Genomic DNA, 11,320 nt, shown 5'->3' on the forward strand with positions numbered 1-11,320 from the left:
TTCCAATATAGGCCTCAAAGTCCTCCAAACGTCCACTTGTAGATTCTACAAAAATAGGGTTTCAAAACTCTGCAATGAAAGGAAGGTTCTACTCGGTGAGATGAATGCACACATTACAAAGGAGTTTGATGGAATGTTTCCGTATACTTTTTAAGTGAAGATATTCCCTTTTCCCCCATAGGCTTCTGTCTAATTATTATGTGAACATAGCTCCTTTTCCACCATAGGCTCAAATGTGCACCAAATGTCCACTTGCAGATTCTACAAAAAGAGTTTTTCAAAGCTGCTCAATCAAAAGAAAGGTTCAACCCTGTGAGACGAATGCACACATCACCAAGAAGTTCGTCAGAATGCTTCTGGCTGGTTTTTATGTGAAGATATTTTTTATCCCACCATGGGCCTCAAAGCGCTCCAAGTGTCCACTTGCAGATTCTACAAAAAGAGTGTTTCAAAGCTTCTCCACCAAAAGAAAGGTTCAACTACGTGAGATGAGTGCACCCATCACAAAGAAGTTTCTCAGAATGCGTTTGTCTAGTTATTATATGAAGATGTTTCGTTATACACCACAGGCCTCAAGGCGCTCCAAATGTCTACCTGCAGATTCTATAAAAAGAGGATTTCAAAACTGCTCAATGACAACCAAGGTTCAACTCTGTGAGATGAATGCACAGAATACAAGGAAGTTTGTGAGAATGATTTGTCTGGTTTTAATGTGAAGATATCTCCTTTTCCACTACAGGCCTCCAAGAGCTCCAAATGTCCACTTGCAGATTCTACAAAAAGAGTGTTTCAAAACTGCTCAATGAAAACTAAGGTTCAACTCTGTGAGATGAATGCACACATCACAAAGAAGTTTGACGGAATTCTTCAATCTAGATTTATGTGAAGATATTACCTTTTCCACCATAGGCCTCAAAGCACTCCAAATGTCCACTTGCAGATTCTACAAAAACGGTGTTTCAGAGCTGCTCAAGCAAAGGAAAGGTTCAACTCTGTGAGATGAATGCACAAGTCACAAAGATGTTTGTGAGCATGCTTCAGTATATTTTTAATGTGAAAACATTTCCTTTTCCACCATTGGCATCAAAGTGCTCCAAATGTACACTTGCAGATACTACAAAAGGAGTGTTTCAAAACTGCACAATGAAAAGTATCATTCAACTCTGTGAGGTGAATGCGCACATCAGAAAGAAGTGTGTTAGAATACTTCCCTCTAATTTTATGTGAAGATATTTCTTTTTCCACCATAGGCCTCAAAGCGCTCCAAATGTCCACTTGCAGATTCTACAAAGAAAGTGCTTCAAGGCTGCTCAATGAAAAGTAAGGTTCAACTCTGTGAGATGAATTCACATATCATGAAGAAGTTTGTCAGAATTCTTCTGACTAGTTTTTATATGAAGATATTCCCTTTTCCACAATAGGCTTTAAAACGCTCCAAATGTCCTCTCGCAGATTCTACAAAAAGCGTCTTTCAAAGCTGCTCAATCAAAAGGAATGTTCAACTCTGTGAGATGAATGCACCCATCAGAGAGAAGTTTGTGAGAGTCCTTCTGTCTAGTTTTTTTTGAAGATATTTCCTTTCCCACCATAGGACTACAGGTGCCCCAAATGTTCACTTGCAGATTCTACAAAAAGAGTTTTTTAAAACTGCTCATTGAAAACTAAAGTTCTACTCTGTGAGATGAATGCACACATCCAAAGTAGTTTGTCAGAATGCTTCTGTCTAGATTTTATGTGAAGGTATTTCCTTTTCCACCATTGGTCTCAAAGCGCTCGAAATGTCCACTTGCAGATTCTACAAAAGAGTGTTTAAAAGTTGCTTAATCAAAAGAAAGTTTCAACTCTGTGAGATGAATGCACACTTCACCAAGAAGTTTGTCAGAATGCTTCTGTCTAGTTTTTATGTGAAGATATTTCCATGTACACAATAGGACTCAAAGCACTCCAAATGTCCACTGGCAGATTCTACATAAAGAGTGTTACAAAACTGCTCAATGAAAAGTAAGGTTCAATTCTGTGAGATAATTGCACACATCACAAAGAAGTTTGTCAGAATGCTTCTGTCTGGTTTTTATGTGAACATATTTACTTTTACACCATAGGTCTCAAAGTGCCACAAATGTCCACTCGCAGATTCTACAAAAAGAGTGTTTCAAAGCTGCTCAATGAAAAGTAAGGTTCAACTCTGTGAGATGAATGCACACACGACAAAGGAGTTTGTCAGAATCCTTCTGTCTCGTTATTATGTTAAGGTAATTCCTTTTCCACCATAGACCTAAGAGTGCTCCAAATGTCCACTTGTAGATTCTACAGAGAGTTTCAAAACTGCTCAATGAAAAGTAAGTTTCAACTCTGTGAGATGAATGCACACATCACAAAGAAGTTTGTCAGAATGCTTCTGTATATTTTTCATGTGAAGATAATTCCTTTTCCACCATAGGACACAAAGCACACCAAATGTCCACTTTCAAATCCAACAAAAAGAGTGTTTCAAAGCTGCTCAATCAAAAGAAATGTCCAACCCTGTGAGATGAATGCACACATCACAAAATGTTTGTCAGAATGCTTCTGTCTGGTTTTTATGTGAAGATATTTCCTTTTTCCACCATAGGCCTCAAAGTGCTCCAAACGGCCACTTGTAGATACTACAGAAAGAGTTTTTCAAAACTGCTCAATGAATCGTAAGGTACAGTTCTATGAGATGAATGTATACATGACTAAGAAGTTTTTCAGAATGCTTCTGTCTAGTTTTTATGAGAAGATATTTGCTTTTTCACCATAGGCCACAAAGCGCTCCAAATGTGAACTTGAAGATTCTCCATAAAGTCACTCAAAGATGCTCAACCAAAAGAAATGTTCCACTCTGTGAAATGAATGCACCCATCACAAAGAAGTTTCTCAGAATGCTTCTTCTTTTATTATTAATATTAATATTATTATTATTATTATTATTACTATTATAATACTTTAGGCTCTATGGTACATGTGCGCAACGTGCAGGTAAGTTACATATGTATACATGTGCCATGCTGGTGCGCTACACCTCCCAACTCGTCATCTAGCATTAGGTATATCTCCCAATGCTATCCCTAAACCCTCCTCCCACCCCACAACAGTCCCCGAAATGTGATGTTCCCCTTCCTGTGTCCATGTGTTCTCATTGTTCAATTCTCACCTGTGAGTGAGAATACGTGGTGTTTGGTTTTTTGTTCTTGCGATAGTTTACTCTTCTGTCTAGTTATTATATGAAGATATTTCCTTTTCCACCATTGGCATCAAGGCGCTCCAAATGTCTACTTGCAGATTATATGAAAAAAATGTTTCAAAACTTCTCAAAAAAAGTAAGGTTCAACTCCAACTCTGTGAGATGAAAGCACACATTTCAAAGAAGTTTGTCAGAATGCTTCTGTCTAGTATTTATGTAAATATATTTCCTTTTCCAACACAGGTATCAAAGCACTCCAAATCTCCACTTGTACATTCTACAAAAAGAGGGTTTGAAAACTGCTCAATGAAAACTAAGGTTCATCTCTGTGAGGTGAATGTACACATCACAAAGAAGTTTGTCAGAATTCTTCGGCCTAGATTTTATGTGAGGATATTTCATTTTCCACCACAGACCTCAAAGTGCTCCAAAACTCCACATGCAGGTTCTACAAAAAGAGTGTTTGTGGGCTGCTCAATAAAAAGGAAGGTTGAACTTTGTGAGAAGAATGCACATATAACCAAGAAGATTGTCGGAATGCTTCTGTCTAATTTTTTTGTGAAGATATTTCCATTTCCACAATAGGCCTCAAAGCACTCCAAATGACCACTGGAAGATTCAACAAAAAGAGTGTTTCAAAACAGCTCAATGAAAAGTAAGGTTCAACTCTGTGAGATGAATGCACACATCACAAAGAAGTGTGTCAGAATGCTTCTGTCTAGTTATTATTTGAAGATACTTCCCTTTCCACCCTAGGCCTAAATGCGCTCCAAATATCCACTTTCAGATTCTACAAAAATAGTGTTTCAAGTCTGCTCAATCAAAAGAAAGGTTCAACTCCGTGAGATGAATGCACACATCACCAAGAACTTTGTCAGAATGCTTCTGGGTGGTTTTTAGGTGAAGATATTTCCCTTTAAACCATAGGCTTCAAAGCGTTCCAAATGTCCACTTGCAGATTCTACAAAAAGAGTGTTTCAAACTGCTCAATAAAAAGAAAGGTTCAACTCTGTGCAATGAATGCACACATCCCAAAGGAGTTTGTCAGAACGCTTCTGTCTATTTTTTGTGTGAAGAAATTTTCTTTTCCAATATAGGCCTCAAAGTCCTCCAAACGTCCACTTATAGATTCTACAAAAATAGGGTTTCAAAACTCTGCAATGAAAGGAAGGTTCTACTCGGTGAGATGAATGCACACATTACAAAGGAGTTTGATGGAATGTTTCCGTATACTTTTTAAGTGAAGATATTCCCTTTTCCCCCATAGGCTTCTGTCTAATTATTATGTGAAGATAGTTCCTTTTCCACCATAGGCTCAAATGTGCACCAAATGTCCACTTGCAGATTCTACAAAAAGAGTTTTTCAAAGCTGCTCAATCAAAAGAAAGGTTCAACCCTGTGAGACGAATGCACACATCACAAAGAAGTTCGTCAGAATGCTTCTGGCTGGTTTTTATGTGAAGATATTTTTTATCCCACCATGGGCCTCAAAGCGCTCCAAGTGTAGACTTGCAGATTCTACAAAAAGAGTGTTTCAAAGCTTCTCCACCAAAAGAAAGGTTCAACTACGTGAGATGAGTGCACCCATCACAAAGAAGTTTCTCAGAATGCTTTTGTCTAGTTATTATATGAAGATGTTTCTTTATACACCACAGGCCTCAAGGCGCTCCAAATGTCTACCTGCAGATTCTATAAAAAGAGGATTTCAAAACTGCTCAATGACAACCAAGGTTCAACTCTGTGAGATGAATGCACAGAATACAAAGAAGTTTGTGAGAATGATTTGTCTGGTTTTAATGTGAAGATATCTCCTTTTCCACTACAGGCCTCCAAGAGCTCCAAATGTCCACTTGCAGATTCTACAAAAAGAGTGTTTCAAAACTGCTCAATGAAAACTAAGGTTCAACTCTGTGAGATGAATGCACACATCACAAAGAAGTTTGATGGAATTCTTCAATCTAGATTTATGTGAAGATATTACCTTTTCCACCATAGGCCTCAAAGCACTCCAAATGTCCACTTGCAGATTCTACAAAAACGGTGTTTCAGAGCTGCTCAAGCAAAGGAAAGGTTCAACTCTGTGAGATGAATGCACAAGTCACAAAGATGTTTGTGAGCATGCTTCAGTATATTTTTAATGTGAAAATATTTCCTTTTCCACCATTGGCATCAAAGTGCTCCAAATGGACAATTGCAGATACTACAAAAGGAGTGTTTCAAAACTGCACAATGAAAAGTATCATTCAACTCTGTGAGGTGAATGCACACATCACAAAGAAGTGTGTTAGAATACTTCCCTCTAATTTTATGTGAATATATTTCTTTTTCCACCATAGGCCTCAAAGCGCTCCAAATGTCCACTTGCAGATTCTACAAGGAAAGTGCTTCAAGGCTGCTCAATGAAAAGTAAGGTTCAACTCTGTGAGATGAATTCACATATCATGAAGAAGTTTGTCACAATCCTTCTGACTAGTTTTTATATGAAGATATTCTCTTTTCCACAATAGGCTTTAAAACTCTCCAAATGTCCTCTCGCAGATTCTACAAAAAGCGTGTTTCAAAGCTGCTCAATCAAAAGGAATGTTCAACTCTATGAGATGAATGCACCCATCACAGAGAAGTTTGTGAGAGTCCTTCTGTCTAGTTTTTATTTGAAGATATTTCCTTTCCCACCATAGGACTAAAGGTGCTCCAAGGGTCTTGCTATGTTACCCAGGCTGGTCTGGAGCTCCTGGTCTCCTGCCTTGGCTTCCCCAAATCCTGGGATTACAGGTGTGAGCCATCACACCAGGCCAGTGCTATATTCAATATTTTTTGGAGGAACCTCAATACCGTTTTCTGTGTTTTACTAATTTGCCTTCCCATCAATAGTGTATAATGGTTTCCTTTTCTCCACATTCTTACCAACATTTATATTTTCTCTTTTTGATAATAGCCATTTTATCTGGTGTGACATGATATCTCATTTTGGTTTTGATTTGCATTACTCTGAAGTTTAGAGATGTTGAGCACATTTTCTTATACATGTTAGCCCTTTGAATTTCTTCTTTTGGGATGTATCTATTTAGTTCTTTGCCGTAAAATAAAATTAGGTTATTTATAATTTTGGAATTGATGTGTATGTGTCCTTCTTACTTTTTGAACTCCTTATAAGAGGTATGGTTTACAAACATTTTCCCCATTTCGCAGGTTAGCTTATCATTTCATTAATTGTTTTCTTTGCTGTGCAGAAGCTTTTTAGTTCGATGTAATTCATTTATCTACTTTGCCTTTGTTGCCTGTGCTTTTGGCATCATATCTAAACAAATTATTGCCAAGACCAATGTCAACAATGTTTTATCCTGTCTTCTTCCAGGAGTTTTATGGTTTCAGGTATTACATTTAAACGTTTAATTCATTTTGAGTTAATTTTTGCATAAGGCGTGAGCTAGGGATCCGATTTCATTCTTTTACATGTAGACATCCAGCTTTCCTAACACCATTTGTTCAAGAGCATATCCTCTGCCTATAGTGTCTCCTTGTCACCTTCCAGGGTGATCAATTACTGCAAATATGTGGGTTATGCCTAGGTTCTCTATTTTGTTTCACTGGTTTATGTGTCTGTTTTTATGCCAGTACCACAGTGTTTTTCTTTCTACAGCTTTGTAATTTAATTTGAAGTCAGGAAGTGTGATACCTGCAGTTTTGTTCTTGCTTAAAATAGCTTCAGCCACTCAGGGATTTTTGTGATTCTATATGAATTTTAGGATTATTTTTTTCTATTTCTGTGAGAGATACCTTTGGGATTTTTATATGGATTACATTAAATGTGTAGATTGCTTTGAGTAATATGGACCCTTTAATAATACAGTACTTGTGCGCAATGTGCAGGTAAGTTACATATGTATACATGTGCCATGCTGGTGGGCTGCACCCACCAACTCGTCATCTAGCATTAGGTATATCTCCCAATGCTATCCCTCCCCACTCCCCCCACCCCACAACAGTCCCCAAAGTGTGATGTTCCCCTTCCTGTGTCTACATGTACCATAAAACCTAAAGTATAATAATAATAATAATAATAATAATAAAAGAAAAAAAAGAAAAAAAATTCAACATTAGTCATGCCAGTAATCCCAGCAACTTGAGAGGCTGAGGCAGGAGGACGGCTTGAGGCCAGGAGTCTGAGACCAGCCTGGGCAACATAGTGACACCATGTCTCTTAAAAAAAAAAAAATCCAGGCCAGGCGCAGTGGCTCATGCCTGTAATCCCAGCACTTTGGGAGGCCGAGGCGGGCGGATCACCTGAGGCCAGGAGTTCAAGACCAGCCTGACCAATATGGAGAAACCCTGTCTCTACTAAAAATACAAAATTAGCCGGGGGTGGTGGCACATGCCTGTAATACCAGCTACTCAGGAGGCTGAGGCAGGAGACTTACTTGAACCCGGGCAGAGGTTGCGGTGAGCCAAGATCCCGCCATTGCACTCCAGCCTGGGAAACAAGAGCGAAACTTCGTCTCAGAAAAAAAAAAAAAATTATTCTAACATCAGGCTACAACTATACAATTCTTTGGTCCTACATTAAAAGTCAGCAGTCTATTTAGGTCTGGGAGCTGGTTACATGGTTGTGTTCAGTTTGGGAAAGTTGGAGCTCTTCGCCTATGATACAGCATGTACTTTCCTGTATGTGTATTATATTTCAGTTTTTAAAAACTGTTAAATAAACATATCAGTCCTAAACCTTACTTAGGACTGCTTTGGCTGATCAAAAATATATATATATATATATATATAATACAGTACTAACTCTTTCAATCCATGGGTTGTCTTTCAATTTACTTGGTTTAAATTTCTGTCATCAATCTTTTATAATTTGTAGTGTTTAAGTCTTTCACTTCTTTGTTTAGTTAGTTCCAAAGTAGTTTATTTGATACTGTTTTTTAAATTTCCCTTTGAGACAATTCATTGTTAGTGTTTAGAAATAGCAATGATTTTTGTATGTCAATTGTGTATCCTACAACTTTAGTAAATTTATTATGTAGTCAGTCCTTCATATCAATGGGTTCTGCAACCATGAACTCAATCAACCATGAACCTAACTTGTACATATTTTCCATCTGTGGTGGTTTGAATCCACAGATGTGGACCCATGGATACATAGGGCCAACTGTACATGATTTTATGTGAGGGAGTTGATCTTCACAGATTTTGTTATCTGAGAGGGTCCTGAAACAAATCCCCAGCAGATATGAAAGACTGATTGTATTATTTCTAACCATTTTCTGTGGAGTCTTTAGAGTTTTCAAAGTATAATAGTCATGTCTTCTGTTAACAGAGGTAACTACATCTTTCCTTTCAATTTTGATGCCTTTTATTTTTCTTGCCTGATTGCTCTGGCTAGGACTTCCAGTACTATGTTGAATAGCAGTGATGAGAGTAGACATCCTTGTCTTGTTCCAGATATTAAAGAAAAAGCTTTCAGTTTCTCCCCATTGATTATAATATTAGATATAGGATTTTCATATACAGCCTTTATAGTGTTAAGTTTCTTGTATACTTATTTTGTTGAGAGTTTTATCATGAAAGTATATTGAATTTTGTCAAATGTGTTTTCTGCATCTATTGGAATGTTATTTCTTTCTTTCATTCTGTTAGTGTGGTATATCACATTATTAATTTTTACACATTGAACCATCCTCGTATCCCATAGATAAATTCCAATTGGTCATGGTGTATGACCTTTTCTATGTGCTTTTGAATTCAGTTTGCTAGTTTGTATTTTACTGAGAATTTTTGCATCTATATTCATTAAGGATACTGGTCTGTAATTTTTTGTGTGTGTGTGTGTGTGTTGTCTTCGTCTAGCTTTTAAGTCATGGTAACATCGGCCTCATGAAATGAGTTTGAGAGTATTCTCTCTTCTATTATTTCTGAAGAGTTTAAGAAGTTTTGGTGTTAGTTCTTCTTTGAATGTTTGGTAGAAGTTGCCCATAAAAGCATCTGCACCTGGGCTTTTCCTTGTTGGGAAATTTTTGATTACTGATTCAATCACTTTGCTTGCTTTTGGTCTGTTCTATTTCTTTTTAGTTCCACCTTGGTAGATGGCATCTTTCTAAGAATTTATCCATTTCTTCTAGGTTATCCAATTTATTGGCATATAATTACTTAATTGTCCTTTATAATCATTTGTATTCCTGTACATTTGTTATAATGTCTCCATTTTCATTTCTGATTATATTTACTTGAATTTCTCTTTTTTTCTTAGTGTAGCAAAGGGCTTGTTATTTTTGTTTGTATTTCCAAAAATTCAACTCTAGCTTTGTGGATTTTTCTATTGTTTTTTATTTTGTAGTTATTTTATTTATATTCTAATCTTTATTATTTACTTCATTATGCTAACTTTGGGTTTAGTTAGTTTTTCTTTTTCTAATTGTTTATTTGTAAAGTTAGGTTGTTCGAGTGAGATCTTTCTTATTTTTTAATGTAGGTATTTATCACTGTAACATTTCCCTCTTAGCACTTCTTTTGCTGCATCCTGTAAGTTTATTGAGTTGTATGTTCATTTTTGATTGTCTCAAAATATTTTTAAAATTCCCTTTTGATTTCTTCTTTTACCCAATGGTTGTTCAAGAGTGTGTTGTTTAGTTTCTGCATTTTTGTCAATGTTTCTGTTTTCTTTGTTATTGACTTCTAATTTTATTTAATTGTAGTCTGAGAAGATACTTAGCATTATATCAAACTTCTTAAATTTGTAGGAGGCCTTGTGACCTAATATTTGATCTATCTCACAGAATATTCTGTGTGCACTTGAGAAGAATGTATATTCTGATGCTGTTGGATGGAAAGTTCTGTATATATCAGTGTTTAATCTACTGTGTTGTTCAAGTCAGCTGTTTCCTCTTTTTTAATTCCTGCCTAGATATCATATCCATTATTGAATTTGTGGTAATTAAGTTGGCTACTACTATTTTAGTGTTACTGATTTCTCCTCTTAGCTTTGTTGATATTAACTTTATATATTTAGGTGTTCTAATGTTGGGTGGATATATACATACAATCTTCCCATTGAAGTGAACTTTCATCATTATATAATGACTTTCTTAGTCTCTAGTGACAGTTTTTGATTTCAAGTCTATTTTTTTCTGATCTAAGTATAGATACCCTTGCTCTTTTTTGTTTACCATTTGTGTAGAGTATCTTTTCCCATCCCTTCACTTTGAGCCTCCATGTATCTTTATATCTAAAGTGACTCCCTTATAAATATGTACTGATGAGTATCTTTTATGCATTGTGCCACTCTGTGTCTTTTAATTAGGTAGTTTAATCCTTTCACATTTAAAGTCATTGTTGATAGGTAAGGAGTAACTTGCATTTTGTTAATTGTTTTTCATATGTTTTGCAGTTCTTTTTTTTTCTCTCTTGCTGCCTTTTTAGTTTAGTTATTTCTTGTAGTGGTTTGGTTTCATTTATTTTTCTTCACATTTTGTGTATCTCCTGTAAGCTTTTAATTTGTGGTTGCAAATTTACATCTTCTATAAAAAGCTGTCTTAATGTTATCAGCTTTTTTGGAATCATTTTCTTTCTCTTCCCTCTTCAGATATATTTGCAAATACTCTGTTTTTCAAGACACGAGTAAATAGGGCTCTGGCTAGTAATTTACCAATATGAAAAAAAAATCCTCTGAGTCTTTTGATAAGTTAGAAAATAGTGATAGACTGCGGTAGAATGTCATGTGTTTCAAGTTGTGTCATCTATGTTACTCTGCAATATGTTTTCTGTGTGTATTAGTCAATGTTATATATTTATAAGGTAAATCCATAAAGCATACATTCTAGAATGCCCTAACTTAGGTTCTTAAGAGATATGCTCCTTATAGCCTTCTTGGCACTCTTGAAGTGTTAAATATTTCCATTGAATAAGGTTGCATATGGCTTCTGAGATGAAGTCTAGACAGATTAAGATTATTTTTCGCTCCTTTTGCCCACACAGCACCCACTGTCCCCTCCCTTTGTTATTAGCCATTATCTGATACCCTAGATGAAGCCACCTTCTGTCCTTCAGTTTTGGCGTTGGGGCTGATTTCACCCCCAGTTTCAGGAATAAGCACAGGACAGCTACTAACAATTATGTTGTTCA

The sequence above is a fragment of the Pongo abelii genome, chromosome 22 (assembly GCF_028885655.2).
Source record: "Pongo abelii isolate AG06213 chromosome 22, NHGRI_mPonAbe1-v2.0_pri, whole genome shotgun sequence".
NCBI lineage: Eukaryota > Metazoa > Chordata > Mammalia > Primates > Hominidae > Pongo > Pongo abelii.